The following is a 24,842-nucleotide window of genomic DNA, read 5'->3' as shown; positions in this document are numbered from 1 at the left end:
TACATTTTGCAGAGTTCATAATCGAATGCGTTCGCTGCTGAAAGTGGCACACGTGCTGCTCTGAATGCTCCTTCTCAGATGTCTCCTGCTTCTGGTAACCCACATTCTGCAGCTGGGGACTGTGCTTTGGGCGCTGTATGAATGGTGCGTCTTGTGTTCCAGCAAGGCGGCGTGAACTTGATTCGAGGTCAAAATGAAATGTGACATTTCCTAAATGTGCAAGTCCAAACTAGTTACAGCACTAAAAAGCGGAGCCTGTGTGTGCTTTCTGTGTGTTACTCCTCAGCAATTTGTGGTCTGTTTTACTGGGGGCGACGGGGAGGTTGAATGTGCTTTTAGAATCCTGATTACACCTGCAAAACTAAGAGTAGGGAGAAAATAAACCAGTGCCACCTTGTCACTTGGGGGTGCAAAAGACTTACCCTTACAGTACCAAAAATCTGCTTGGTCCAGGGTGAGGGTATCCAGTTTACAGCCAGTGGCCTAGATAAGACCGGCCAGCAAGCTGCTCAGATCTGCAGCCTGCTCTTCCCTGCTCCACTCTTCTTCCCCAAGGTCCTTGCAGGCACAGCGAGAGCAGGCAGTGACCCAGATGCACCGCTCTGAAAGTGCCATTTGTTTCCAGCATTCAGCGTGCTGGCGGATTTGACACATGGCTACACACACATCCATCACTGGACCAAAATACACATCTCCAGTATTGTAAGGCATGCCTTACCACCTAAGTGACTGCTGACAGGGCCAGGAGCTGTCTGCGTGTCCCGTGAGGTGTGTGGCAGTGTGGGTGGTGGGACACCTGCCCTCTGAACGTGGAAGGATTTGTCGAGCTGCACGATGTGGGGCTGGCTACAACAATAATTTTTAAAAAATTGCTTAACTTTTTATGGGGTTAACAGGCAGGCATTTTGCTACTACGTACTCTGTTACCAGGCATGCTATGAGAAAGAAATCAGGGGAAAAGCCTTTTTACACTTCTGGTTTTGGCAGGGAGTGCAGAGCTGTGTTCCTTCTCCTATTCTTCTGACTACAACTTTATTTCAGATTCCTTTGCCTACAGACAGAACCTGTAAACATGTATTTATATACAAATATATATAAAAATCATCGTAGAGTCGTAGATATGTAGTTGTACGTATATACGATTCTTAAGACTGGAACACAAAATGAATGCCCTCTCCCGCTGTCCAAGCTGTAACCTCAGTGAGTCTTTCTTCTTTGTGGAACCCAAGCCATCAAGTCTCATTCAGCATGGCTAAACAGATAACCATTGATACATCCTGCCCTCCTTCCACCTGCAGTTCTCCCCGGTATCTCCCGCCACTGTTGCCATGGGCAAAACCAGTGTCCCTCAGTCAGGCCAAAATCTGTCCATCTCCCAGTTCCCTCTGTCTTTACTCTGAGACCAGCAGATTCTTCCTTCGTACTGTCTCTTAAGAAATGCCCTGTGCTATTCAGACTACACTGTTGAAATTCACATCTAAGTGCTCATTTGATGTCTTGAATTACTGCAACATCCTGTTCTCTGGCCTCTTCAAATTATAATTCCAGCTATTCTGAATGTCTTTGCAGAAGGAATTTGTCCCACTTCCTCATTTTTTTTAACATTGTACCCTCTCCTATGCATTCATCTACCGGTTCCTTCATTATTCAAGACAAAGATGCCCATCTTCGCCACCAAAGCCCCTCGCTCCCTCTGCTTCTCATTCACCAGCCAGCTCTGAAAGGGCATCTTGCTCCTCCAGCCACCCATGATGCCTGTCTCTCCAGCACAAACAAGTTGTTTTCTAACAAGTGGTTATGGATTTTCTGCTAACCTAACCCACCGCATTAATGCTGGCAAGACTACCTTCTTCTTTAGAATCCTCTTTTTTTTTTTTTTTTTTTTTTTTCTGGAATGCAGGTGATGCAGAGTCCCTGCCTGAGGCAGTTCACCACCCATCTTTTGTTTTCAGAGCACGGCACTTGTACAAATACTAAGCACTCCTTGGAGGAATGTTAGACCTTATTGAGATTAAGGCCTTAACCAGCATCTCCTGTCATTGCAGGCTTTTAAAAATAGGCTCAACATGCATGGTAATAGCAGCATTGTAACCATGGCAATGCAAGGAAGGCAGAGTTTCCAGGCAGGGATCTCTTATCAGACCAGCTGGCATGTGGCTGAGGGCTGGACCAGGGCGACACCAGGCTGAGGTTTCAGGCTCAGGAAGAGACTCAGAGCCCCAAAGCATGTCTGCTTTCCCCCAACTGGGTCAGGAGGCCTAATAAAAAAAATAATGTAAGTGTAGTTGATCCTGCCTTGAGCAGGGAAGCAGCCTAGAATGGTCATTCAAGGTCCTTTTAATCCTGTGGCTATAATAGGGAGAGCCGACTTCTTCTCTGTGTGTTGTGCATTCAAGCATATGCTGATCTTCTGCTGATATCAACAGAAGGTCTCTGAATAAAGAAACCAGAATATCCTCGTTAAGGATCTGCTTGGAGGATGTGAGAGTAATATATTGCTCTTTGAGCGGAGGCTGACTTTGTGCAGCAATAAAACAAGAATATTAAACAGGAAGCCAATGACACTTCTGAAACATGCCTGAGACAGTAATCCAGATGCTGTTTGGGGATATAGTGTAGCCCTTAAGCCTTACATCTATGCTACCTTTTTTTTTTTTTTTTTTTTTTTATATACTGCATCTGTGTAGTTGGGGGTGGGGAGGGGGAGCACAGCAAGAAGAAAACCAGATTTTTTAGCCCAGTTTCCTGAGGAAGTGGGGGTTAGGTTGTTAACTTGGTGTGTCTGTGCACCAGTCTCCTCTTTATAGCTTTGCAGGCTGTGTCCAGCCAGGGAGTGGACTTCAGGGATAGCATCTGTCTTCCCGGTCCTTTCTCCAGTGCATTAGCTGCTGCGAGATGGGCTGGATGCGGAGCAGCAGGGGCAGTTAGCTGGCACCTGCGACAAGGTGTACCCAGCAAATGTGGCTCGATACTGGGCATCCAGTGGTCTGGGGGAACCAGGAGCACTGGGATGTAGCCTAGGAGGGAATCGTGCTATAAATTTAGCATTACAAGCCCAAACGGGCTGGAAATCCAGTTTAATTAGTTCCACCGCTCAGGCATTTGCTTAATCTTGAAAAAACAAAACAGAAAAAAGTAGCAGTGTGTGTGTGTGTGTGTGTGTTAGACTAAATAGCAATGACATTTAAAATCCAAAGAATATTTCAGCAAAATAAATGCTTTTGTGTGGCTTTTGTATTGAAAAGAGGTTTATATTAATGTAGCACAATTGTATGTATTCTAGTTCACACTGGGACGCTCACTTTCTAAGGGGAGACCTGTATTTAAGGGCAGCATGAAAGAATAGAGACTTGATCCCGCGCTTAAGGCTGAAGCATTATGTCACTGCAAAATCTTTTTATTTGTACTTCTAGTGTGTTGTCCTGAGAATTTAATTTCCTGTTTTTCATTATGAGAGAGTCTTTTTTGGAAGCCACTAGAGAGCAGGAGGATTTTTTTTGAACGCAAACTGTCAGAATACAGTGACTTTTGGGGGTTTGGCGTTTGGGGTTTTTTTTCTTTCCCAGATACAGAACTCGCCAACATGAAATCTTATCATTAAAATAAGTAAATAAATAATAAAGTAGCATGAGAGACAGCCCTCTCTTTCTCACTTTTCCCCACCCTCAGCCCATTGGTGATTTTTCCTGGGTTTTGTAGTGATGCTTCTCAGATTTAAAGCGCTTATTCCCTTCCGCTTTTTGTTATGTGACAACCAAGGACCTTATTTATTTGCTTTACTTGTCTCACTAATAAAAAAACCCCACAGAATGTCACATTTTCTGTTCTTCCATTTCCAGTACTCCTGTTTATTTTGAAGCTTCCAGAAAGAGATAAAAACAGCTTAAGAAAAATGCTCTCCAGAGCAATCCTTTAAAGAGCAACAAACAAACATTGCAGATTGGTCCTAAAGGCTGTGCTTCCTTTCTGGGGAGAGAGGGAGGTGGGGAGAGAGGATGTTTTCTTCCTAGCTTTGCTCTAATCATCCGATCTGGGATTTGATAAGCTCCACAAGTCTGAAACTGCTGCCTCCTCTTGTCTTCCCCCTTCCTGCCTCTCAGAAGATTAAAGTGAACATGGCAAAAAGGAAACAGTTTATTTTCAGCTCGTTGTAGTTAATAATTAGTTTACAGCGCAGCATTTTCATTGTTTGTGTTTCAGTCGTGTTGCTGTATTCTTTTCTTACACTGTTTACTTTTTGCTTCACGGGCTTTCTTTGATACAGAAATAGATTTACAAATAGCTCACTCTTGCAAACTTCCAGCCTCTTTCAACATTTTCATATTTCACATCAGGAAATGTGACCACATGTAGGTGGCGTAGCTTTTGCGAAGACATGCTTTGCCTTCCACCCCCGCAGCTCATGGGGCACAATTGCAGAATATACCATGCTTTTGTTTCACTCTTGGACAATTCTGAAATTACAGTAGTTAGGAAAACCAAATGTACAAAATCTGGAATGATTAATCCATGAAAGTATTACATGTACAAGATATAAATATTATTTGACATACTCAAAATCAGCCAAATCTATGAACTGACTGAACTACAAGAAGTTCTTAGTAATACACGATTCCCTTTTCACCCCCAATTTGTCCTAAGGGTATAGGATACATGCTGAATTCTTTAAGCCTTTAAAGCCTGGAAGTAAATTGGCCAGGACTTAAAACTGTTTCTTCCCATGTGTGTATTTTTTATCATTTCTTGCACAATGGGAATGGCTGACATTATGGGTACTATAGTATTGCAACATTAGCATATATATATTCTGTATATGCTGTATATGTATGTGTTCATTTTCATTGTACGTCATGTATGTAATGTCCTTAATTAAAACTTTGCACACTGATTAAAGCACAAAAATCTTTATTGCATAACTAAGATTCTCTCTTAAGAAGGAAGGGAAAATTGTTTAAAAACCCAATTGTTTTATAAAACAATGTTGTATATAAAAACCTATATTTACATTGCAATGTAATTGCACTTCTACATCACCTGTACTGCTTTTGCAGAGGGTTTGTAAATATGCTGTTTAGCCAGTTTCTGCTAAAGGTACTTTAGGGTCAATCCTGTATCTTCAGAAGAAAAACATTTTCTTCTTTGAGACAAACTGCAAAATCAATTATTGAAACAAAAGTCTCAAAAATCTTATGTTATGTTTGCCTTTTTTTTTTCTCCTTGCTACCATTTTTAACTTTCATAATGATGTGAGTGCTTATTTCTGGCCACAGAAGCGGTTCACTGATGCTACTGGGATATTAGGAAGTAGTGATGTGCAGGCTGAGGGTGCGGGAGAGGGACACGGCGCTGGCTCCAGCCACTGTGTCCCTGCCTTTCTGTCTGCCTGAGCTCTCCCTCAGCTCCAGGGGTACCCAGCAGCGTTCCTAGGAGCCAGCTCAGAGGGTTGGAGAGTGCAATCTATTTTTAGGACTATGGGTCCATTCATTTATTTTTTAAATAATTGTTTGGGGCATAGTACTTCTCATTTTTCTGCAAAGAGAGATGGCAAGCCCTCTTCCTGCAGTTAATGAGCTCATTTTTCTACTCTTCTGAGAGCTAAAGTATGTTGCTGCAATCACATGTTTCTCATATATGAGTAACGTTCTCAGACTAATGCATGCTCAGTATTGAGCTTGCTAATAGCTTCCCCTATTGATTGCTCAGCCCTCATGATTGCCGACAGCCACCGACCCAGGGGCAAGCAGTTCCAGTGGGGCAGCCAAGTTACGCGGTACCCACGCTAGCTTTCAGCTTACAAGAGATACAGTCTTGCTTCTCTCCTAAGATTGCAAGGGATGCTTCAGATGGTGGCATCTTCTCCAAACAGTTTCAAAGGGCAGGATTTAGGAATGGGCCATGAGTGCCGTCCCCTTCGCCTTTCTGTCCCTGGTACCCTTGCAGTGCTGTGCTTCACTTGCTCACCGTAACCGCTAACTGTCCCACCGAGTGGTTCTTAATGCTTTTGGCATCTTCTGATTCATTGCATCTGCCTCTGCTACCTCTCTGTACGCATCCAGGCACCCTACCTGTATTGGCACTTTCCATGCATGTTTTCAGATCCCAGCTCCTTTATGCTTTCAGCTCTCTGCTGTGTTACAAAGCGACTTGATGCCTGGAAAAGCAACTGTGAATGTAAGGAATATTTAGTTTAGTTTATCCTGCTTGGAAGTTGAGAGAGGAAAAAGGTTCTAATATCACTGATACTGAGCTGGCAATATTGGAGGGCTTAAACTGCCTGTGGGAATGAAGCATCCCAGGGAGAAGGAGAATAAGCAGCATGCTTCAGCAGGGCTAGAAGCCACAGGACACCCAGGACATGGGGACCAGCTGACAGCAACATATCTGCTAATGATAAGCCAATAGATACAATGTGTGAGGAGATTAAGGTGGTACAGAAATGAAGCAGTTCAGCTTTATGATCTTTAACACAGTTTATGTGTTTTTTGACTTCGTAGCTCCATTTTATAAAAGTAGAAAAAGTTCATGCAAAGACTTCATTTTTCTGATGTTTTTCTCCTGTTTCGTGTTTCTTAGGACTTGTTGCCACTGTAACAGTGACTTTGGATCTGAGTTCCTCCTGTTCCAAACAGAAAGGGCAGCAGTTTGAAAGATGTGTTCATAAGACAGCCACAAGTTTGATGGTGCAGACAAACATTTTTGTTCTGAAACTACTCATCTACTTTGGGACTCCTTTAAGAGAGGGACCTAGTTATCCTTATTTACACCCTACAACTGCATGAAGCTTTCAATAAACTGTTTTAGAAATCCAGTGACTTTCACATGAAAAAATGCAGGGTGCCTGTCCCATAGCCACTGTCCTCTTTCCAAGTTTTGGCACCATTGCATGGGAGGACAAACCACAAAATGGTAGTATTTAGTCTTAGTAGAGTCTTCTAATGGTGTTGCTGGGTTTTTTTCCTCTGCTGTTTTCCAGGGTTGTGCCTGAACTCGTTGCAAGAGTTGCTTCCCGTGGGAGCTCCCTCCTTCTGCTGCTCAGCTCTGCCCCCTTCCCACCCCCGCACCCCCCACCCCCGACTTTTTCAAATCCTGTGCCTGCTATCTGGGACCCTCACTTAGCAAGGGGTAGTTTCAGGCTAACAGGGAAGCTCCATCTCTGTCTGAGAGCAGGCCTATAAGCTTCCCTTAAACTTTAAATATTTTATTCTTGGAAAGCTTTCAGATGTTTGCAGGATAAAGGGTCTTTATACGTAATCTGGCATTGCACAGTAAAAGATTGCTTTATGTAAGTTAAGATGTGCTGTTCCTTTTTAAACTGGCCATATAAAGTCAGCATGCAGAAGACTGTTTTTCTTGTGTTCAGTGTTGCACTTAGAAGGGTTTTTTATAATGTTTTGCAGTTTTGGTAGGATTAGAAATCTTGAAGTGGTGGGAACAGGCTGAAAATGCTGCACCCTTGGCAAAACTGAACATGCACGCCTCCATACGTTCGTTGAAATACCAGTGTCAGCAGCCTCCCAGGTAACAGAGTCCTCAACCTTGTTTAAAAAGGGTAACCCAAGACTCTTGTTACTGTAGGGCCATAGTAACCTACTACTGAAAAATACTTTCTGGACTAATTCATGGCCCAAATCTATGTAATACCATGTGCTATAAAATAAGCACTAATGACATTACCACATATGACAAAGGAAGGCTATTCCTCTGCAGAATAACCAACAATTTCTTTACAAAGTGGATCCAACTCATTTATTGGTTACACATCCTCATCCCGGTATGTTCATTTGTAGACTGTTCTTCAACCTGAAAACCTTCATCTTCCCAGTTTTACCAAGTAAAATAGCAGCCAAACACCAGGGATGCCTGCTTCTACATGAGGTTTGAAAAAACAGCAGCAGAAGCATTTTACTAATAGAAAACTGACAGATGCTTATCATTATGTAGATTTTCTGCTGTGTTCGAGTATCATAAACTCAATTGCGTCTACTAGCATTTGAAAAATACTTAAGACCACTTCCTCCAGCTGAGTGAAGCTCACATGAACTGCAACAACTGCAGCATGCACTAGACCAGAATCCTCCATGTAACTGTTTTTATGCCTTAAATCTTGTTTTTGTCTGTTTTAAATGGTGGGTAAATTGTCACTGAAAAATTTTTGCTTTAATGAAAAATCAGGGGGTTTGTGGGTTCACATCTGGGGTTGTTCACAGTTGACTTGATCCAATGATCCTTGAGGTTGTTGGGTGTTAATAGATTTGGGAGTGCAGGCTTGAGAAAAATGTAGTTACTATGTTGTTGTCGTCAGTGATTTCTCTTTTGCCAGTAGTAATAAACTTAATTCTGATCTGGGTATGAACTGCCAAAAACTTACCTGGAAGCTGATGAAAAAAACCAGGGTTTGTCTCATGAAGCAGGCAACGTCATGAAACAAAGCACAAACGATGTATGTTTGTGCTAGTCATCACATCCTGTTTCACAAAATACTTGTTACTTTAAAAGAAAGTAACTTTTACACAAGGCTACATAAAAGCACTGCTGGTATGTATGCAACACTGGGAGGAGAGAATGGGTTTTTGGTAAGGATTTCCAATTTGTTGAAGCTGGTGCTGCTTGCAGGAAAAGGCTGTTCCTGGCAGATAACCCTCATTATCTCCCAACAGTGTTTTGTTTTTCTTTAAAGTTTCGGTTCAAGTCTCTTTGAGATTCAGAACAACTTTTCATGTATGTTAGTGTGCTAAGTATTTTACCACATCTTACCATTCAAGAGGAGATGCTTGGACAGCTTTTGGTTGGACACTGCTTGCATATTGGCAGTGATGTGTGTGTCACAGTTTGGGGTGACCCTGTTATAAATATTTTGGATTGGGATGGGTAGCAAGTTGCAGCTATGACGTTGCTTAAATCTAATACTATTCACCTGATCATACATTAAAAACAGGCTTATTCTTTATTGATTTTAGATGGGAAGCAGAAGGAGAGTTCAGTGTGAATTTTTTCAGAAAAAAGTTTTTATTCTCAACACTTTTCCTTCACCTGCAACTTCTCTTCCTTCCCCGCTCTTCCTCTGGCTGGGGTAACAAACAAACCTAAACGTTTACTATATGCCATTCCGCTGGTGCCAGTAGGCTGTTGGATATTAGGGTATACTTTTGTACACTTATAGCCAACTCTTCATAACCAAAGCAAATCAAAACCTTGCATGGTAAATGCCTTCTTTTAAAAGAACTATTTGTGAAAATAGACTTATCTGAAAGAAGGGCACCTTTCACTGAGTATCCAGATGGCTACCTCCGAATTTTCATTTTTCTGAAGCACAGAAACTTGGGAAGGCAAGCTCCCTTTCTGGTCAGAGAAACCTTTTGTCACCTCTTCTATTTATTATACTAATTGCAAAATAAGTCAAAATTGGTGTGCCTCAAAGTGTATATTCATTTAATTTGCACCTCCTATGCTGTAGTCTCCAAAGTCAGAAAAGCTTTTCTGAAAAGTGCCGGTCAGAATTTTGAGATAAGTAACATTACCCAAAGCCTTTAAGAAAAAGGAATATTCCTCCTACATGCTTAGGTAGAACAAAAATCATTAAGGCTAAAGCAGAATTTTGTACAGACCCCAGACTGAATACAAAGAAAGAGCTAATAATCTTTGGCTTTCTCTGCAAACCACATCCAGCCCTCATCCCCAGCTATGCAGCAAAAAATGTTCCCTTCCCTTCTCCCTTCCTGCCCCACTCAGCCCCCAAATACCTCATCTCCTTTGTAGCCAGACAGACAGGGCATGCTTTGCATCATCTTCTAAAATCAAGCAAAAAGCGTCCCCTGGAAAAATCTCAAGTTTTCTACCTGCCATCCCCAAAGTTCAAAGGATCTTGCAAGGCTGGAGATGTGGCAAATTGTGTCTCTGCCTCAGATTTAACCAGGCACCCCTTTACCCAGCTCTCTTGCGAGTTTTTGTCATACGTGGCCTCAATGGAGGCCTTGGACTAGACTCCTTTAGCACGGCTTGCAGGCAGCTGCCTTAATCCAGTACCAGAACACTGGTGCTTTACTGTTGCTTGAAACTAGCACTACAGCCACATAAGTGGACCTGCAAGTCCCCAAATCCTACATCTGCCTGTCTGTCCTTTCCTCCCTTTCTCCCCACTGCCAGCACGGGCTTTTTGTTTTGCAGTTACTTTGCAAACTGGACTAAAGAATTCACCCAGTTTGTTTTAATCCTGGTTGTTGCACAGGCGTTTGTGCTGGGGGGGGGCAGAAGGAGGGCTGCCGGGGCTGCATCCAGAAGCTCCGCAACAGCGCTGGGAGCGGGGGGGCTTGGCCCGTTTTGGCAGCAGCGTTGGCCCCTGTCATTCAAGTATTCATGGGACCGGCAGTGTGGAGTACAGAGTTTCCCTTCTTTGTCACTTCTCTGGGGAGTTTATTAAATCAGTCTCTTGGTGTAGAAGAAAATAATGAGCTAATCCGGAGTCGAGGTGCTATTGGATTGTTTCAGACCTGGCTCATCTCTTAAGCTCCTAACTTTTCTGCATGCAGATGTTATCCAATTAGTTCGGAGGCAGAAGTAGAGTTTCTTGACTTGGTTTTTTCTTTCCAGGCCAAATGCCTGGAAGCTAGGGAGGGAAATAGATGGCACTGGAATAATAACCACCTTCCTCGAGTTTGAGCAAAGCAGTTAAGACCCATCTTTTTTTCAGTGTTTTTGCAAATTCTGCCAAGCTGTACAAAAGGTGTCGGGGGAGGGGGTGTGTGTTGGGTTTTCTTCTTTATTCCTTGATATGCCCATTTTTTCTTCTCAACCACTGAACAAAGAAAGCAAGCAGAGAAGACGATGCTTTGGTTTGTAATTTTGTGATTAAAAATGTCTGTTCCTAAAATCTCTCACAACAGTCTCTTCTGATTTGTAATGATTCCTTTTTTTTTTTTTCATTCTTTCCCCACCCTGAACTCTGCACCCAAAATGTAGTCTCAGCCTTATGAGATCAGACGACTGCTTGCTAATCGGGGTTTAGAGCAGTGTAATCCAGTTGCCCTGTTTTGAGGATGATTTATTTCATTATTCCTTAATATTTTCTTAACTACTTTTCATGTAATTATGACCAGTAAAAGTAATTTGACCTAAGAAGCCATTCTGCCTTCCTGTCCTGCAGATACCTACAGCATTCTTCAGGAGAGGTGCCGGTGCAAAGATCTGCTGCTTCTGCAGCTGAGGCAGGTTTCCACGATCAATAATGCAGGGCTCCAAGTTATCTGTGTCTAGCTGTAAAGTTACTCATCCAGCAGTAATTTCACAGATGCCTCTCTCATGGAAAATTCAGCCATGTACTCGAGGGGGAATGAGAGTTTAAAGCAGTTCAGATTCGGTCTGGCTTCACTGGTGTGGACACCTGGGCACTGAAACGTGTGTCCTTCTCTGTTTCCTGTACAGTACCACTCCCAAACTGAACACCAGCAGCATCATAGCTCCTCCATCCTCTAGGAGTCTACAAACTAAACATTTTAACATTGTCGTTTGTCTATGCTCCATGAGTTGTTCTTTCAAAGATTTCACCTCAAGGAAAAATCAGGAGTAGCTGTCATTTGAAATTTATTCCGGGTTGGCAAAATGATGGCATTTGTCACTTCTACTCTCCATCTTCTTCAAACTGGTCCTAATGTGTGTCAAACTGGATACTGCGTTGAATTCTCCCTCTTTGTTCTTCTAGAGAGCACTGAGTAATTAATATAGTCTAAAAATGTAATGTGGCACAAAACCTTTTTTTTCTCTTTCTGTAGTTTTCAAACAAGGAGGCTGCCAAGAGCCTTAAGTGCATCATATTTCAAAAACATTTTGATAAAGCACAATTACTATGATACTGGGTTGACCAGTTTTCTTAGGGCTGGATCTAAAATAATTGGCACACTTGCTGTATGCTGCTGCACATTTCATGTTGTTGACCTCGTCTCCCTGAAATCTGAATCGCTGTTCTATCAGTGACAGTGATGTGTCTGAGCAGTCTGAGGGAGTCCTGCAATTATTTTAATATTTCACACAATACCGGTGGAGTTTAATAATTAGTCCTGAAGATTCAAATCCAGTTACTTCCTTCTCTAAAACAGGAAAAATAGTGATAGTTAGGTGTTAAATGCTAGCAAAGTGAAGAAAGAAGTGTAACATAATTTGTGGTGTTCCAGTCACTGATTTTTAATTTCTCTTTCTCTCTTATTTTACAGGGCATGTTTTCAAGCCATTTTTGAGGAAATGTGGTGAATGTAAACTTTTTCTGTTTGGGGGGAATTTCTGGTAAGTTGTGCTGTCTTTATCAATTTTGGTTTTCAATGGGAATTTCAGAAAGATTGTTTTAGCTTTTTTCAGTTTTAATTTTTCTAGCTGATGGGAAATACAGAGACGTAGTTGATTAGATGTGTGGTTTTTCCTCTGGTATGGTGACTCGCAGTATGAGAAGTACTGACACAAAACACCATGCTAGGCCTCAGGGCGAGGAATGTAGTTTCATTTGCTTGGGTGGCATCTGCTCGTTGTGTTTGTAGCTGCTATATTCTCCCGAAGACTGGGCTAAAACCTAGAACAGAAGAAACACAAAAGACTAATTTAAAAACAAGGGGAACAAAAGAGCATGCTAGTGCTATAAAAAAATCAGGAGCAAAAATAATATAGAGGTAGCGTATACCTCCCAAAGTGGTGGGAGTACCCAGTCGCTGAAATCTTCCCATCCTTTCCCAGGATGTCTGACTGGCACACTTGCCTCATGGGACGATTTGCTTATGCCTGAGATAAGGAGGTAGTTAATGTTCTGTGTGCTATACCAGTTTTCCTATTCCTCTTTTCCGTCCCATGTGACAAGCTTTACTGCTTCTCTGGATGTACTGTATGTAATACTTGCAGAGGCACCAGCTTCGTACAGATTTCTGGTCCTACAGGGCTGTGGGAATATGGCATGTGATGTGTCTGTGCTGCTAAGCTGTGCCACTGTGAGGAGGAGGCAGAGAAGAATGGGAGGTAATTAGCGACATGCCCCAACTAGAGGGAGAAAATCCAGAGAAAACTCTTCCAACCTGAAAAAAAAGCAGCAGATCTCGAGCAGTTTGCAGGCTCATCTTGCTTTTCCCTCTGGGAAACTGTCCATATATACAGTTCTGGCTAGTGCCAATTGACCACCATCACCCTTGGGGAAAAAAATGCCAGCAGAAGATTGTGTTCCTTCTTTCCCTTGGCCAAGCAGAGTATTGGACTTGTATTTTTTCTTCAGCCAGCATGTGCAAATTGCAGATGAAAACTGGCTTATTCTCCAATGGCAGAAGACTTCAGAGTCGGATAGCCTGCAGGGTAGAAAACTGAAAATCAAAGACTGACTCTGTGAGAACACTTGTTCTTTTCTGCCATTTAAAAAACCAGATGTTGTTACATCATACAGAAAGATCTGGATTAGCTAGCAGATGTTTAAATATAGATCACTTAGCCTTTTGAAGAATGTATACTCTTAGAGATAAGAAAAGATAACCAAGATGGTATTTTTACAAAGTTGGCCAAATGCATGAAAAGTGCTGTACAACAATACCTGATTAAACCCTACTGCAGCTCATTCTTCTAAGCATTTTTCTGTCTTCAGTTTGGCTTTTCTGACAATTGTGCATGTTGTAAGCTTGCACCTATATCCATATACTGGGAAACACGAACAATAATTATTCAACTAGACTTTAGTTGTGGGGCCAAACATAAGCCACAAACCAGAGCATGAGCTCATTAGTCCATGTGATTTTATGCTGATTTCTGTTACTACAGAAGAGGATGGGATCTATATCTGGTTTTCTTTTTAGTGGTAGTAACTAAGTTTCCTTATAGGTTGGCTGATCTTTGTGTGGGGTGTGACAAAGCTATGATGCTAACAGGTCAAGGAGTAGAGTTGTAATTCAGAAATAGTGATGCCGTAAAACACCAAGGAAAAAAAGTTTTATCAGCGGACCTGGTAGTCAAATTCCTGTGTTTTAATTTCCCTTCAAAGATAGAACAGGTCAGAACAGCCATGGTTAGCCTTAATAAAAGAGCATAATTCAAGAGCAGCAAGAGGAAAGAGACAGAAGCAGCATGTTTCTTAGAATCATAGAATAATTTTGGTTGGAAGAAACTGCCAGATGTCATCTTGTCCAAAGCCCCCCTTGAAACAGGTCCTATTAGGTCAGGGCCTTGATTTTCAAAATTCAGCTGCCTGGAACCTCTACAGCCTCTCTGGGCACCTATTCCCATGTCTAACCACCCTCAGAGTAAAAAAGTGCTTCCTTGTTACTTCTCGGTGTTGTTGCTCCCTGTCGATCAGTACGGACTTTGCATCTTCTCTGCCTGTGGGAAAAGAGACTTGGAGAAGACCCCAAAATAGGGAAGCTGCTGCTTGTGGCTCCAAGAAAATGTGGTGTCACACAGACGTAGTATACTTGTTAGTGGGGGAAAAAACCTGATCTGGTTCACAGAGGTTCTACTTGGATGATGTTTCTCAACCTATAGTTCATGTTCAGACTTAAAGAGAATGGCTGCTTGACTTGGTTGGATCTCAAAACGTGGGAGGTTAGCTGACAAACTGATGCTGCTGAAAGCCACCTCTTTTCCTGACTTCCTTAGAGATAGAAGCCAATGAAAAGAGACATTTCTCACTGCTGGATTGTCAGCGTCCTGGAATTTCTTAAAGTGAGTCTAGAGCTGGGTTTATATCACTCCATGCTCCAGGATTTTGCCCCAGAATTTGATAATGTTTTTCTGGAGCCATTGTAGTATGTAAACAGACTGAAAATTTTGCTTGTTTTCATAGCTGTTCCTCACCCTCTTTCCACTTCAAACTGTTTGCAGAGTCTTATTTTGAGGTAGAATAATCAGGAACCTTGAGTTTGTCATCTGTGAGGATCTCTGAAATATCTTTGACACCACTGTAGGTTTGCCTATGACATTCCAAATTCCCAGAGAGTTCAAAAATAATTAAAAAAAAAATAAGACAAGGAAAAAGTTTTGCCCAGTCTCTGTCCCTAACCCACTGAATCCAAGAAGGACTGGACATCAAGAGAATGTTTTGAATTTATCTTGACATAGCAGCTGAGCTCAGAGGCTCAGCAGTTATTTATTCATCTTGTATCACAGTCCTAGAAAAGGTCATGCAGCCTCCAGATCAAAAATTCATAATGGATTTAGGAGCTGATTTGAGAAGTATACTTGAATGCTGGGAGGGAAGTCTTGGCTGAATTTAAAACTCCCTCAGCTAAGCTGATGGTATCTTTCTGAGCAGTGTAAGAAGAAACCTCTTTTGATGAGATTTCTGTAAAGCAGCCTTGTGGATGTCAGAGCAGATATTTGCATGGCACTACAGGTCTGACCTTCTTGTGTTGAGCACAGTGTTTGGCAGGTGGTCGTGGAACAGCCATCCCTCCACATCAAATACTTACGTGACTGCAAGGAGTCTCAGGAAGCATGGCCATTGTAGGACAGAAAACCTCGGGGTCATCTGTGTTTTATTTTTTTCCCTAGTCAGGCTGCTCTTTGCCAGTCCAGACTCCCCTCAAAACTCCTGCCTTTTGTAAGTTTTTTATATTTGTAAGCATGACTTGCGCTGTACAGCATGATGTTCTGTTCCTGTCTGTCTAGACCCTGTAGCTGGTTACAGCCATCGAGATCAGAGGAGGATCGAGCTGTGAAGCGAATAGAAGGGTTGCTGTATCGTAAACCTGACCTGCATCTTCCTGTGTCAGTTGTCCCACTGTGTACTCATCCTTTTCCTATAGATTTCTTCTTCCCAGGAAAGCTGTGAATGCTTCAAACACAGGCCTTGAAGCTGAATGTATACCTCAGAGGCTGGAAGTCCGGTGCTCTTTTCACTCTGAGTTTGGGCAGGGATACCTCCCCAAGTTCGGGGCTTTTTGATGTTTCAGCTGAAATCTGAGATGCTACGCTTCATCTGCATACTTCTCTGGAGATTAGAAGCAACTGCACAACTTAAACTAAGGTTTCAGCTATTTCTAGTTGCTCAGATATATTGTGGCAAATTTGGATTTCAGCTGCTAAGACACTCATCTAGTATTTTGTTGTGGGTGTTTTTCCCATCAAGGACAGTAAAATTTTTCTTCTCTCTTTTTTTAAAACAAAAGCATTAGCAGGTAGTGCTTGCTTTGACTTTAAGAAATTATATAAAAACATATTTTAAGTATCTATGCATATTAAATTTGTTTGCCTTTAGAAAGACTGTGAAGCTCTGTGCATTCATGGGTGTCCGATTTCTATGATACAATTATTTACATCCTTGATGTCTACCAAAAATGCTGTTGAATTTCTCTTGGTGATTATTCACACTTGTCAGGTTTCTGACACAGAGTATTATAAAGCAACTGTGTATTATCTGTAAGGAGATTGGTATGTGTTCTCTCACTGCAAAAATAACCCACTGTAACTTTTGCTTGATATTACCGGTGTTCTGCCATGCCTCCAAGAGGCTATGCCAGAATCATTAGCTGTTCTCTGTAATTAGGGCTGACCTGGTGCATTTTCATCCTTTTCCTAGTAGCTTTTAGTTTTCCAGAGTCATTAATTTGGGCACTGATGCACCTCATAGTGTGCTTCTGTTGCGTATCTTCATTATCTCTTCCTATGGTATGAAGAATATCATGCGTCCTTAGGAAGGAAAGTGCGTGTAAATGCTTGAGCATGTTTAAATATCTGGGGGTTTACCAAGATTTGCTATGCTATGCTTGTAATTTCTTCCATTTTTGTCTGTTTCTTTTCTTCCAGTCTAGTCTGCATGAAAGATGTGCACGTTGGTTCTGCTGGGTGTGGTAAATGTTAAATCTGGTCTGTAAGATTTCTAAAGAATGCGGTCTGTCCCCTGCCCCTGCATGTCTCCAGTTCCAGCCAGGTCGGATTTAGTCTGCTCTCTTAAGACATGTGAGGCATTGTTATACATGTGTTCAGGGTATTAAATCAGATAACCCTACACAGGGCAGTTATGTTCCAGTCTCCTGTGGAAGAGATCTTTGTGTCTCAGTCTCTTGTTCTTTTCCAAGTGTTTTCCTGCATCTCATTGGTAATATATTTAATATAGCTTTTACTTTTTGTTCTTTTTTTTCCCCATGAGGTTGAGGTGATCCAGTTGTTGGAATTGTTCTGCAAAGGGAGCTAGTCTGTGGGCCATCCATCCGGATGTCCTTCTTGCCGTAGCTGCTGGAGAAGAAATAGGGAAGGACAGTTGTCGCAGATGGAGTAGAGCACTACATGCAGCTATACCTCCCAGCTTTCTTAGCTTGCTTAATGGCACAGATGTTTGCAATGGATCATGACATTAGAGCAGCTTGAAGACCCATGACAGAATTCTGAAAGTGGTAAATTTTGGGGGCTTTTTAAAATCTAGATAACAATCCCTCCAAGTGCTCTGTTGAAAGAAAAGCATTAAATTTGAAAATTCAGATGTTGCTTTAGGGAGTGTTACGTCAACTTTGCTTTTTTTCTGTATGTCCATCGGTGCAGTTGATACAAAAACTCCTGTTCCATCACACTGGCATGTTCTAATACCTTCTGTTCCTCTTCCTCCCCCTCTAGAGAACTGAATTAAAATAGCTATGTGATACACTGCAGGGGCCACTACCACACAACCCATTATGAGTTCAGATTTAGATACAGAACAGCCTTGCACCTGGTTTCACATCCAGCTCTGATCATTTAATATTGAAGTGTAAGCGCAGCTTGGAGCAGGCAGATCCCACCCAGCTGGTAGCGGGATCCTGGGGCATTGTAGGTGGGATCTCCAGGGAATGTAGTTGCTAGGAAGCGTCACCTCCTTAGTGAGCTCATGCAAGCGGAGATTTATTTTTTCAGAGGTTAGTAATTTAGTCATGTTTGGGAGTTTTCTGCAGAGATCAAAATACAAAGATTTTGCCCTGACACCTTGCAAGTTCATGGTCCAAATCACAAAACCTTTCAAGCTGTTCAAGGGATGACCAGAAGCTTTTTACATGAACAAATCACTCTGGTTTCCCATGTCTTGTTTCAGAATTAGCTTGGAAAATTTTGGCTGACATCATGCCAAAAATCCAAAACAGCAACAAAGCAAGAGGAAAAAAAAAAATCTCCCAGCAAACATCCAGCATGGAGAATATTGCCAAATTCGGGACTGTTTGTGCCAAGTTTATAATCAGGCAGCAACAGGGTCTTAGTAGGTAATGCTCTCAACCCGCAGCTGAGGATCCCTGCAGTGCAGGGGGTGAGGAGCGCTGCAGAGGGAGGCAGGGCTCTTACCCTGTGCCTGGTTTGCATGAGGCGCTGCGTGTAAGACATGGATCATACTTGAGATTAAAAAGAATAGTGAGTGTGACTTCTGGGCATCAGATAAGGCCATTTCTATGGATAAGGCTGCTACTCAATGAATACATATTGTAGTGATAAATACATCTAGAGTTAGAGTTAAAGGTGTGTGGATGGATGTAGATTTGCCTGACCTGAGTGTGCTGTATTTTGTAGTAAAGCCACAGCGCTGCTTTACTTCTAGAGTTTCTTTTATGAAATACAGGGGGAGGGAGGCAGTTAATGTAATTCTCTCGACATTAATTCTGCCTCATCAATACTTCATGGATTTAATAGATTTTAGAGCTACAATCATTTGGGAGATTATTTTATCAGCCAAGCACAGCAGAGGTTGCTGAAACTAAATGGAGGACAGAATGCATGTGTGTGTGATACAGGATGCTGCAGTATGAAGAAGATTTAATTACTGGATTTGTTTAGGAGATTTCCCTGTGCCTTTTGTGAAACTTTATATTGGGCACTAAATACTTTGCATGTAGGCAAGTTACCGCTTCAGTAACAGTTTAGTAAGGATCTCTAGGCACAAGTATCTGTTTCCACCTCATAGCATAAGCACACTGCTCTAGTTCTTCATCTCTCATTACGTCTCCCTCTTGCTTAAATGCTCATCTGGCACGAACATAATGAAACTGCATATAAAGGAGGATGAAAAAGAGGAGAGATTTCACTGCAGATTACGAAAGCTGAATATTTTTGGACATTGAGTTATTTATATTAATCAGTTTGCTAAGCTTAAAGATAAAGGAAAGCCTGGGATGCAATCCAGAAAAACCAAGAACAGAAACTAGTGTGAAGATCATGTGTAGTGTGTGTTTTGAGAATGCCTGCAGTGCCGCACCACAATACCCCGTTTCAAAATAAAAAATAAAGATGGGCGGGTCTTGAAGGCCAGTGCTCAGTGGTGGAGGAGATTCCTGCTTGACTTGTCACTCTCCATCAGCTGAGGTGGAAAGTTCTGTCAGGGAGCACTCTGCATTATCCTGCAGCAGCCCTGCTAGCAACGGTGAAGAGTATTCATGGGCTCCAAGGAGTCCCACACAGCCTGCACTGGTCTAAAGAGTCAGCTCTTCCCAAGACATGTTATCAGGGAAACCACTGATGGTGATTTGTAGAAAATATCCAGTGAGCTTAAATTTGAGAAGTTTGTGTTCACGCTGAAGGTATCACCCTGAAAACCTGAGGTAATAGAGGTTTATACAGCCTTCTAATAAATGGTGATTTGCAATTGTGACCTTATTACCTGTTCTCTGCCCACCTGTGGAAATATATCTAATATAGCAAGTCATATTGGTCCTTTTGTTTTTAAGGAAGGGAAAATAATAAAAGATTCAACTGTGTAAATGTCATTCCTGCCTAGCCCATTTAGTATTAGAAGGCGGGAAGAAGTCTGCTTTGAAATTTTCCCTCTGGCAAAAGCCTGAAAAGCCTTGAAGATTGTGTGCATCCTTGATCATGTCATACAACAGCAGTAGTGAAAAATATAAAATCTACTAGATCAGTCTGCTAGGGTTTTGAATGCTGAGTTTTGAAGTGCTGAGAATCCTGCCTTTCTAGTCTTACAAGGTGGTCTCTAATCCTGCAACAACCTTTCAGACTATTGATTTACTGACCTAAATTTTGCTTTTTTTTTCAATCAAACTTTTTTTTTTAAATCAAACTGCATTTCTTACCTTGTGCAAAAATCATGATAAAAGAAGCAAGCGGCTTTTCGTGCAGTAGGATAAAAATAGAAATAGCATGACACTTTTTAGATGTTTTGTAAATTTATTAAAAATATGCTTAAATCTTGGAAGTGGTCTGAAATATTAACTGCTTTGGTCCCTGGTTAATAAGCCTTCCCATTCATGCATTTAAGATGCTAGTTAGAAAGAAGACTGTGAAAAGAAACTTCAACCGCACGCTTTGGAAACAGCATTTCAGATCACTTCTTGTCCTCTTTTGCTGCTTACCAGAAGTTACAAGTTCGTCTTTTGTTCAGTGGGAACTTATACCAGATTACAGTACAGTATGCTTAAAGCTAGTCACTGCATCGGTGCACCAGCACCCACTGCTGTGATGGGTACTGAGTCTGCTTAGCTGTAACTGGGACCGAATCATCAGCTTAGGAAAGTGCTCATTTTGCTGTGCTATTTGTTGGTTGTGCATGACACTTAGGAGTTTTTGTCCACACACACCCCACCCCACCCACCCCTCTGCTAATTCTGCAATATTAGGCCATTAGTGTCTCTCTGCATGCCATTTACTATCAAACATAATCCCCTTCCCCCCCCCCCCCCCCCCCCCCCCCCGTTTCTTTCCATTTACATCCTTCGATGAGAAATATTTAGGCCACTGCATGTCTTTATTCTTGTAAGACAGAGGCTGATGGAAGATCCGTTACATGAAATTCTGCTCTATCTATAAAGCAGGATATCTCCAAATACATCTGTAGCATATAGAAAGCATAGAGACTGACAGCTGATAGGCGCTGTAGACTTCTCATTGTTTTCTGCCACGGTAATTATGCCAAATGTGGCAAAACACAGTGAAACAAATTTGTATATGAGTGAAGTGGCATATTTTTTGGCTGGGGAGACTATGCAACATCCACAGTCCTATTTTTAAGATATTCTTTATGACCATTTTGGTATCTGCTAAATGCCTTTGTAGGAGCCCAGTATCATTCCATTTGTTTTTTTAAATGTTTTGCTCTTGAGTTTTGCGCTCTAACTGGCTGTAATTAATCAGGGAGGCTTAGGTTGAGTCTAACCACCAGCTTTCCTGCAGGTCGTTAGATGTTGTTGGGGGATTAGCATGCACAGTTGTAAATGACAGTATGTGTCTTCATTTTCTTTTTTGGATTAGACTGTTTATAAACCAAGTGTTTCAGATGAGAGGGGGAGAGAGCACTATACAAAGCTGACAAAGCAGAAGGAAAGCTTGTGCTGAATTAAGGGTCTGCTTGCAGCAGCCTTTTGCTTACTCCAAGGAAGTAAGAGCACGATGAAGATGCAAGCTGCATTGCTAGCGTAAAACAGAATTCTCGCATGTTGATACTAAAGTATTCATCATTACTGTGTTAGTGCAGCATGCGCCTTCCACGTGTGGTGTAGGTGTTATCCAGAAACAGTTATTTGGAGAAACGCGTCTGGTCATGTGTGTGGAATATGCCATTGACTATTATCAACAATAGTGAATCTTGCACTGACTGTGGCTCCTGTGTTGCCCCAAGCAGTTTTACGTGGCTTATGCTAAGTAAAAGATGTAGCGGCCTTCATCTACTATCTCTTGCAGCAGTGTGCCAGAGGGCTCTTGTGTAGCATGGTACACAGAAAGCAGCTCACCCCAAAGACATTTCAGAAGGTGGATGTTGGGCAGAGCCCTGAGAAAGGAGCTCTGTTTCCAGGCAGAGAGACTAGAACACTCGAGCTGTGCACAGCCAGGGTTCTTTAGGAAGAACTCACACTCAGGCTGGTTTTGTTACTTTGCTTTTCCCATCCAGTTTAGGTCCCCAGACTTGCATCTGCTTTTACCGTGCTTTTATGCATATGTGATTTGGGTGAATGTATGTAAGACCTGAGTTTTAAATTTTATGGGGAAAAAAAAACATAGGCCTGTTACTCTGGTGTTGCAAAAGCCCTTTTACAGCACCTTTAAGTTTCTAGAAAACAAAAGAAAATCATGTTTTTCCTTTGAGGCATATATTTGAGATATCAGTGAAAGTCATGTGTATTACGGGGACTTCTAGTCGCTGCATTGAATATTTCTGTTGCTTAACATCAGAAATTTCTATTGCTGTATTAAATATTTCCTTAGTTGTACTCCTGATTAAAGAAATAAAAAATTTCCAAGCCATTACTTTTAACCACCTCTTCGTCTCTAAGAGAACTCTTCCTCAGTACTGTGAGAGGTCAGTACCATTGCAGGCCACCATCCTGTTTCAGCAGGAGCTGTGAGAGTGCTGCTGTGCAGAGAATTTTTGTGTCAAATTATTCTGCTGCTTCACTTCTGCTGTAACCAGCAATTCTCATGGTATTTTTTCCCAGAATGTTTTTTCTCTTTTTGAACCTACCATGATTGCTATCTTCTTTTGCTTTTGGATCTCTTATGTCTGAGAGAAATTCCAGGAGCTTTATGGTGTAGCTTTAGGCTCCTTTGTGTTGGAGATGCTTCTACTTGTCACCCAGACAAGAACTTTCCTCATTATGTAAAATAATAAGAGGAAAAAAAGGAGAAAAAACCATCAAAAACATAGCAAACCCTTTTCAGTTCCATGGTGGAGGAGGAAGACACCCTAGGCACAGCTGGCAATTAGTTGTATGGTTTCTTCAAGTTGATAACCAGCTCTGGTAGAAATCTGTTCTTTGATGGACAGTTCTCTAATGATATTGGACAGGGAGAGCAGCAAATTTAATCTGCTTTGCAAGTCAGGGTTGGTTGAAGCACTGGAAAACTGTGAAAGTCTGAGAGAAATCCCCTTGGAGCTTGCTTTGTCCGCTCGCTACTTGCCTTTTCTTGTATTTAACCGGTTTGAGTCCAGGTCATCTGCCCTAGGCTCATCTGTGTCAGTGGAGTGGGGGAGTGTGAAGGGAGCTTTTTTTTTTTTTTTTTTTCTTTTCTTTTTTAAACCCAGAACACATGAGCAAAATGGCAGGCGGTATGCAAGTTGAAATCATGGCAGTCCTCGCGAAGTGTCAAAGTAGCTGTTGGCAATGGTGCCATCAAAAAAATCTGTTCTTGGTCAGTTTGGGGAGATATAAACTAGCAAGTCACTCACTAAAGGTACTTCTGTGGTTATTCAGCAGGTAATGCTGAATTTACTGGGTTAACAATCTAGACTGTAGCTTAACATGTCCAGCAATCTCCAGTTAAACTTTCTGTAATTTACAGAAGTAATTCCTTCTGATGTTGCATGCCATTTTCCTACAAGGGTCTGGAAAAATCTAAGCCATCCCAATCCATTTGTTAAATTTTATAGATGTTGCTCATCTTATAATTAAACAAAAGCTTGAAAAATACAATTCTTCAATGGAGCCTAGTTAAATCTTTTGCAAAGGCTGTTAAAGTGTCAGGTACAGTTTGCAATTAGCAGAGACTGACACTGCAGATTATTTAAATCTGTATGACATCATCAGTGGATAATTTACAAACCCACTTATTATGTATATGTATTCAGTAACTAGTAGAAGGCTTATGTATGTGAGAAATCGTACTTTTGTGCACTGTAAGTCATCTCACCTGTGTTATGTTTGTTCTGGGTGGAAGACAGTGTCTGACTGTGACTGGAAACCTCTCCAGGGATCTCATCCTCGAATTGCCGCCGCTGTGATTTACAGGAACAGCCTCGTGAAGCTTCTTGAACCTTTTGGAGCTTCCCGTTTCTTTGTTGATCCTTCCAGGTCTAACAGAATTTTAGCTACTTCTTAGCAATTAGCTTAGACACAGGCAATTTCCTTGTAAAATTGCCTGAGCAGGTCCTTCGGTAAATTATAATAACCTTGTTGTGGCTTAGGGGCTTTTGCCAGGATAATTAAACTGGACTTCAGCACCACAAATAGGTACGCAGTTAAACACCACAGATCTGCTCAGGTGCTTGGTTAAGTTTCTATATACATAGTCTCTGTCATGGCCATATGTGTCTTCTATTTATGGCTTCTGCTGCAATCTACGCATTGTTCGCTCTGGAAAATCATGTTTTAAGTACATTGAATGATAAAGCATTTGTGTCTGTTACTCCACAAATGTGCCAGCATATAGGTGGATTCATGTTGATTTGTTCCATGTCTTTCTTGGGTGTTTATTTTAAAATAATAGCCCTGACTGTATTTATTTTAAAATAATATTATTTTTAAATGATACCTCTGAATTTTCTGGGATTTTAAGATAGAGGAAAGAGAACACTTAAAGATTCACAGAAATCAAGAATCACCTTTGTGAGGGTCTTTCCAAATAAGCCTGAGAACTGTACAAAGCTGACGATTACTTTTTCATGCAGGGTCCATATTGATTTTGCACTGCCTGACACATCCTGCTAGGTCTTTGTGCAAAAGAAACCATGCTGAGCTCCTGCCCCTTCCCCTGACAACCTCATCGCTTTCCGGCTGCCTGTGTCTGCTGCCCCTGCAGCTATCCCCATAAACACAAATGCACCTTTCAACATCATTTATCGAGCTTTTTCCTCTTCATTTCGGAAAGCACAGAGGAAGCAGAGTGTCCCTGTCCCCACATAGACATACCCTTACATTTCCAACCAATAGTCTGATTGCTAAAAAAATACCCATGGGTAATTAGTACTGTGTATGTAGTTAATCAATTTAAAATTAAATGCCACTGGCTCTGGTTAAAGGTCGTACTAGGTTTTGTTATGGCTTTGAAAAAAAATATCTGTTTAGTGAAAGCTGTCTCTGAAAAGGGGTATTGGTTCTTTGTGTGCTGCCAGTGACAAAAGGGAAGCCAGGGGTGCAGTTTTCACAAAGGGTACTGTAAATTTTATTGTCAGGTTTTCACCGAGATCGTGGGGTTTCCATGTTGATTTTAAGAAAGCA

At 41.7% G+C, this 24,842-nt stretch overlaps 1 protein-coding gene and 1 long non-coding RNA gene across 4 annotated transcripts in view; one reads left to right on the top strand and one right to left on the bottom strand.

Annotated features, from left to right (window-relative positions):
• Positions 1–12,278, bottom strand: part of LOC119149914 — a 61,262-nt gene extending 48,984 nt beyond the window's left edge. The window contains exon 1 of the long non-coding RNA XR_005104889.1: positions 12,202–12,278. This is a non-coding gene — a long non-coding RNA (uncharacterized LOC119149914). The remainder of the gene's footprint in view (positions 1–12,201) is intronic.
• FYN (FYN proto-oncogene, Src family tyrosine kinase) overlaps positions 12,201–24,842 on the top strand; it is an 83,325-nt gene continuing 70,683 nt past the window's right edge. For all 3 annotated transcript variants that reach the window (XM_037391815.1, XM_037391813.1, XM_037391816.1), the window contains exon 1: positions 12,201–12,273. The gene's annotated coding sequence lies outside the window, so the exon portion shown is untranslated. The remainder of the gene's footprint in view (positions 12,274–24,842) is intronic.

The sequence above is a fragment of the Falco rusticolus genome, chromosome 6 (assembly GCF_015220075.1).
Source record: "Falco rusticolus isolate bFalRus1 chromosome 6, bFalRus1.pri, whole genome shotgun sequence".
In the NCBI taxonomy this organism is placed as follows: domain Eukaryota; kingdom Metazoa; phylum Chordata; class Aves; order Falconiformes; family Falconidae; genus Falco; species Falco rusticolus.
Note: the sequence above shows the minus strand (reverse complement) of the source record. Positions and strands in the feature narration are given on the sequence as shown.